A 6280-nucleotide genomic window follows, 5' to 3' on the forward strand; every position below is an offset into this window, starting at 1 on the left:
ATCCGACAAGGATGCCTAATCTTTCGGAATGAAGGCAGCCTTATATAGAGAATCCATTCTGCATATCGTGGATAACAATATCCGATGGATAAAGGTTTGGTCTCTTGTTGACATGAAAGAAACTTGAACATTACAAATACTATTCATCACTTTTGAACCTGCTATTGTGCGATTGGACTCAACGGAGGTGTAAAACGTCTATTCAAGCTTAGAAAAATATAATAAGTATATGTAAACCCGACATATTCTACTCTGATAAGAGAGAACACATTTGATTGTTCTTTTTTACTTCCAAGTCATTGAAGCTAAATATCTTTAACAACAAAATATCCAGCAATGCAAATTGATTATTTTTTAAAATTTAGTTCATTTAAATTTATTGAGGTTTATGCTCGTAGGACATCATTTCCTCAGTGATACCATCAAATATTAAAGTGACATGCTAATAATTTCATAACGATAATGATGTTCAAACTCGACGTTCAAACTAATAATAAACGCCTTGTTTAATTTACTTAATGCTCTTTTAATGCTTATATTGTTTAATGCTCACTCGCAAAATCGCGGGATGTTCAGCGACAATCAGTTAACCGTGCGCTCGTGCTAATAATCTCCGCGGGCGATTGGACGATCGCCCTGGACAAGGTCCAACGCGACATGCTCGTAGACTCGACCGCGGACCCGCTTCCGCGGCTCGCTTGAAATAGTAGCGAAGAATCGTCAGCCGCGTACGTGGCCGTGGTGCGTGTGTCTAACGCGAGCGAGACGACGACGACGACGACGACGGACAACGAGCGCGAGAGGCGCGGAAGGAGGGCAAACGCGACCGGCCACAGGGCAACTCTCTCCGCGGAATGAGCGATGATTGTAACATTTCGCATGGACCGTGCGCGCTGTCGCCGCGAAACGACATATACGTCATCAACGACGAGGGGGACACACGTCGCGATGTGCGCATCGGTCACGCTGTTCCGCGATTGGCAAGACGGACGACAGGGCGGATAGACAAATGGAGAACGCCACTGTTGGCCGCCGCTCGCGTGGGTGGTAAGTCCGTCGCGTCGCATCGTCCGTCTGAGCGGTCGTCTCGTCGCGTGACACGCGCAGAAATATTGTCCCTCTCTCACACATGCTTACGTAAGTCACAATCGAGCTGCACAAAATGCATCGGGACTTTTTCCATCACGCCTTTTGTACGATGATTATAAATATGTCTCTCTCACCGCTTCTCTTCCCTTCTCTAGACCGACCCAAATCCCAAGTGATCTTTGATGCGCGCATTGTCGAGCGGATATCGATTTCGATCAAAGAAAGAAAGAGAGAAATAGAGAAGAGAAATAATCTGTAAAAACTACGAAAAATAATATAAAAGCAATATAAAGAATAATCTTTCCGTCGCATGGCGTTTATTGAAGTTGCATTTAGAGTTCACTTTTTATAAATTATAATTAGGAAGAAAATTGATGAAAAATAAGATCATAGGACTGACCAAGAGATTACTGCGCTCTAGTGTCTAGCTGAGATACTATTATCGATAGCTCTATCTATAATTGTTTTCATCCAGTTTATAGGAAAATCTTTAGAGCATCGAAGATCAAGTCTACATTAAATATGATATCTCTACAAACATAATAGCAATTTTGTAACGTTGAGTTTTCTATAAAAAAATAATGTAATACATTATCTATTCATTTGATTGTAGAGTTCTGTAATTTTTAGAATCAAGTATAATTATCGAGATTCTTTTTAGGATTAACGGAACTTGTTACAAATTTTTTATGATAAGATAAATAATTATCACCTTTTTGACGATTAATGACAATAATGACTATCGAATCAGAAATGCAAAATCGTAATCCTATTAGGTCCTTTACCCGATAAACATTTATATCTCATTTTCAACGTGTCCATGTAAGATTTATCCGGCAACGTTTTGCGATCGTGAAATCCGAATCGCATGTTCAAGTTAGTGACAACTTTGCTTTCGACGCCACGAACGGGATACCCATTCTCAAATGACGGTGGCACGTCTCAGTCAGCGATCGCTGTTAACTGGGCGCCGCTCGCAGGACGGCAATATCACTGTCATCGACGTGGCAGCTCGAATTGCGACTTAACCGCTGCGCGTTAAAGGCAGCGGCATCGTGGAAATTACGCGCGCTGCCTTGCCAGAGGAATGCAATGCAGGCGTATTATGCGAAACTACGTCAGTGCGGCGTCGCGGAATGCGCGGAGAATGCGGATTCTAGGATGAAACGAGAACATAACGAGCCAGAACCTAGAACTGAAAGGGAAAGTACTTAAGATAGCAGGGTAAAGGGAAGACGTGTTTGCTTATATTTAGCGAACAGGCTAACCGAGGGGAAGAGAGAGAGAGAGAGAGAGAGGTGTCTCGAACATAATCCTTACAACACTTGCATTGTTGCGTTCAAGTGGAGTATAACTTATGAGTTATGACGTTTCTCTCGCGCGAGCGCGTTAACTCATCTTCCCGCGCTTGTTCGCCTAAATAAAGTAGTCAAATGAAACGAGTTTCGTGTCGTACATTGTCCCGTGACAAGTCGCGTTAGCGAGAGCGGCTAATAAGCAGCAACTGGATCGCCAAAATTGTGACAAGTTGGATGATGAGTGAGTCATACACGCGGAGCTACGCGTTGTCCGACAACAAAGTGTCAAGTAACCCGTAACTCTGTCGTGTGCGTGCATGCCTCTGCGTGCGAGATGCACGAAGCACGAAACAGCACGCAAAACATCGTAATGCAAATCCACCGAGAATTTCGAGGTAGTCACGAGAAATTCTCAACGGGCGGCGGACGTTCCCGACGATGCCACTGACGACGGTGATATCGTCAGCAATGTCGACGCATCTGGCAATATAATTGTCCACCGCGACGGTATACGATAAAACATCCGCGAAGTTTACGGCACCGTGTGTGCGTCAGTATGCACGTGTCTGCAGATACGTTGAGGCTCGTGCCCGACAAATAACGTTTTCGTATCACCTTGTGCAATGTCGCCGCACATGCTGGCACTAATTGCAAGAGAATAAACTCGTGACATCTTAGCATCTTCTGAATTACGGAGTAGGATATCTGATGAACTAACAAGTCGTACAATGAGCTTGATATTTTTTGAACTAACCCCCGTGCGTTCTTCTTCTCGAGTGTAACTAACTACGTACGATATGATTCGGGAACTATACCCGACTATACTAGTATATTAGGAAACGGTGGTATTTCCATAGTATACTAGGAAGTAAGCGATCAGTAAATTAATATATTTATTTCTCTCTGATTACGAATATATAAAATGGTAATTTAATTTTTAAAATAAAATAGCACTATTTAAAAAGTAGACATTTTACATAGAAAGAATACCAATTTTCAAAGTTATAAATTAAGGTATCAAAAAAAAATAATTGAATACAGCTTTATGACAATTTGTTGATAAATCTTCTATTTTGACATATAATTAATTTAGTATGGTAACTATTATTTCCTGCATAAAATCAACAGGCCATAAATTTAAAAAATAATTTAATAACGTTAAATTATCTAACAGTATATCCGATACTTTTACTGATGTATTTCTAATTTAGTACACACAGACATTCCGCCACCATGTTTTGACAGATGGAAACACATGGAGTGTATGTTCGAACCTTTCTAATCATTCAGTTTAATCTGATTTGCGTTATAATCCATTGATCGCATATTCTAATAATTGCGGAAGCACTATGCTTAAATTGGTACTCGCAAAGCAGTAAAGTAGCAAAAGGGAGACAAAGCGGGGGGGGGGGGGGGGGGGGAGAGAGAGAGAGAGAGAGAGAGAGAAAGAGAGAGAACTTTCTGTAATATTGTCTATCAAAAAGGTCGGGGGTGGCGAGAAAATAATTTAATAGTGATTATACACATGGCTTGACTTTAGATGCACGGGATCGCCGAACAACAAGCGGAGCACTATTAACTCAATATAGGATCAATATATCCTTCATATCTTTCAACATCTCTCTCTCTCTCTCTCTCTCTCTCTCTCTCTCTCCAAATCCTCCTTCTTTGCGTCCTTCCTTCTCTGTCTGTTTCGTCTTTCAACTCGCTCTTGCGTGTGAGGTAGGTGGTCTCAGATTGAACAAACAATAGTACACGTGTAGCTATTACACCAAACTGTCGTGTTGCCTCGAACAAAACAGCGAAATGCGGCCCGACACCTCCCACTACCTCCTATTCGTTGTATCGGAAGATCATTATTCGCGATTAATCTAATCAAAGGGCATTGCGAATTATTGAATGCTTGATATCATCCAGTATTGGCGAAAAAATGTCATTTTCTTGTCATTTTTCAAAGAGTTACATCGTTATGCGAAGGAACTATGAATTTAGAGAGTGTACTGAAATCATATTCGCTTTTCATCATGTTTCTCATCTCTTGTTGCGTTCACCATAAAACCACACGAATACACAATGTTCTGCATGAGACAAGTCAGATTGTCATGTTACATTTGAGAAAACAACAGAGCCCGTTCTCACGCGCATGTTTCTCTCTGATTCATATTTGTTCTCTAGGTCCTAGGTAGAAATTTGGCTTCGGACATTCTATTTTTATTTTTATGTAATATGTTATCTACAAATTTACTTTTCTTTAAAATTAATAAACTTTTTTTTTCAGATATCTTTTTAAATTATTTCATTTTTTATACCGTTTATCTCTAGCTTTATTTATATTCAAAGACAGCGTGAAAGGTGCAATTGATGAGAACTAATGATTTTTCGTGACACTAATGTGTCTAAATTGATAACCGTTGCCTGTAATCATCGCCTTTAGCAATTTTACAAGCGTGCATCGTGATCGAAGCTTCATGACACAAAAATGAATTGTGGGCTAAGCATGCGCAAGATCTTCCCGAGTATTAATTTGGAAAGCATAAACTGCAGATTGTTCTATCGCGGAAGATCTCGCGCACATTGTCCGTTCACTTTGATAATTCTGGAAATCACCGTTCACATTTTTTACCATCAATTTCCGTTACGACGCGTTTCGCAAAGACGCATCAACGCGGTAGACTTATCATGCCTATATCTCGTCGTAAACGCCGACAATCAGCGTTTCGATTAGACGGACCTTCGGGGTCACCGATTAACGATATTGCGTTTCGGTGCTAACGAACGTGCCGCAATCAAAACTCCCATCATTGGCTGCAGAACGGAATTTACACATCTATGACATCTATCAAAGTTCCGTCAAAGTGAAGGCAGCAGTACTAAGGTCATCGCATGGTGTCGCATACGTATTCCTGTGAGACACGACGACGCCAGCAGAATGCAAATGCAGCAGACCTTACACGACGAAGACGACGACGACGACCACAAAGACGAAGACGAAGACAACGACGACGACGAGGCGGTAGACGACAACGAGGACCACGTCGACGCCTCGTCCGCGGCGACAGCGCCTGACGTTGAATATGCGCGCTCTCGCGCGCGCGCGAGGAGCCGAAGAACTCTCGTGCTCGGTTATGTAACCGCGCATGAAACTAATATATCAGAGTTGTCCGGCGTTTGTGGCAAACTTAGACCGCGCGTCTCGAGCCAAACGTTCTCCCGCTCAATCCTCCTCTTTCTCTTTCTCTCTCAGCGTTTCAGTTCTCGGCAGACGATGGAGACACATCCGATTAGAGAAAAGTTTGACAGTTCGACAACGCTGGTTGCGTTGTGTAAGTTATAATTTATGAACATATACTTGTATTCTATATTTATATTTTTCGATTTTTGAGTGAATTGATAATATATCAGGAAATCGAGCTTTTTGGAAGCGCAGCGTGATGAACAAATTTGAAAAAATCGATAAAAGAATGGAGGAATGACATTGCGAATGTAAAACATTTATATTAATACAATAAACATTGATTACTCATAATTGTCAGGGTGATAATATATTTCATATCCTGATTTCCTTTCATTCCGATTCTATTATTGCAAAGTTGATAAGAAATCTTTTATTAATTAGATCGAAATTTCCATTTAGATAGATGCGTAGAACTACGATCGCCAGGCATAGTAAAGAAAACGAGACACCAATAAATAAGTCTGTTCTCATACGATTTTGGCAAAAGCCCGGAGAGAAGAAGAATTTTTTCGCGTCTAGAGAAACCCGAAGAAAAAGAACGAGCATCTGTCGCTCTCAAAAAATCCCGAGCGTTCCAGACCTGACTCTTCTCTCTCATACATCATCTTTCTCGTTTTGGTACTTTTTCGTTCTTCCGGCTCGCACCATCCGATATTGT

The 6280-nt window shown here is 41.3% G+C and overlaps 1 long non-coding RNA gene across 1 annotated transcript; it reads left to right on the forward strand.

Moving 5' to 3' along the window:
• Window positions 1-716: 716 nt before the first annotated feature.
• On the forward strand, window positions 717-5937 carry LOC139813356 (uncharacterized). Its single transcript, XR_011732138.1, has 2 exons — window positions 717-1137; window positions 1245-5937. It is a non-coding gene; the product is annotated as an uncharacterized lncRNA (long non-coding RNA).
• The last annotated feature ends 343 nt before the right edge of the window (window positions 5938-6280 follow it).

This window comes from Temnothorax longispinosus, chromosome 5 (genome assembly GCF_030848805.1).
Source record: "Temnothorax longispinosus isolate EJ_2023e chromosome 5, Tlon_JGU_v1, whole genome shotgun sequence".
Taxonomy (NCBI): Eukaryota; Metazoa; Arthropoda; class Insecta; order Hymenoptera; family Formicidae; genus Temnothorax; species Temnothorax longispinosus.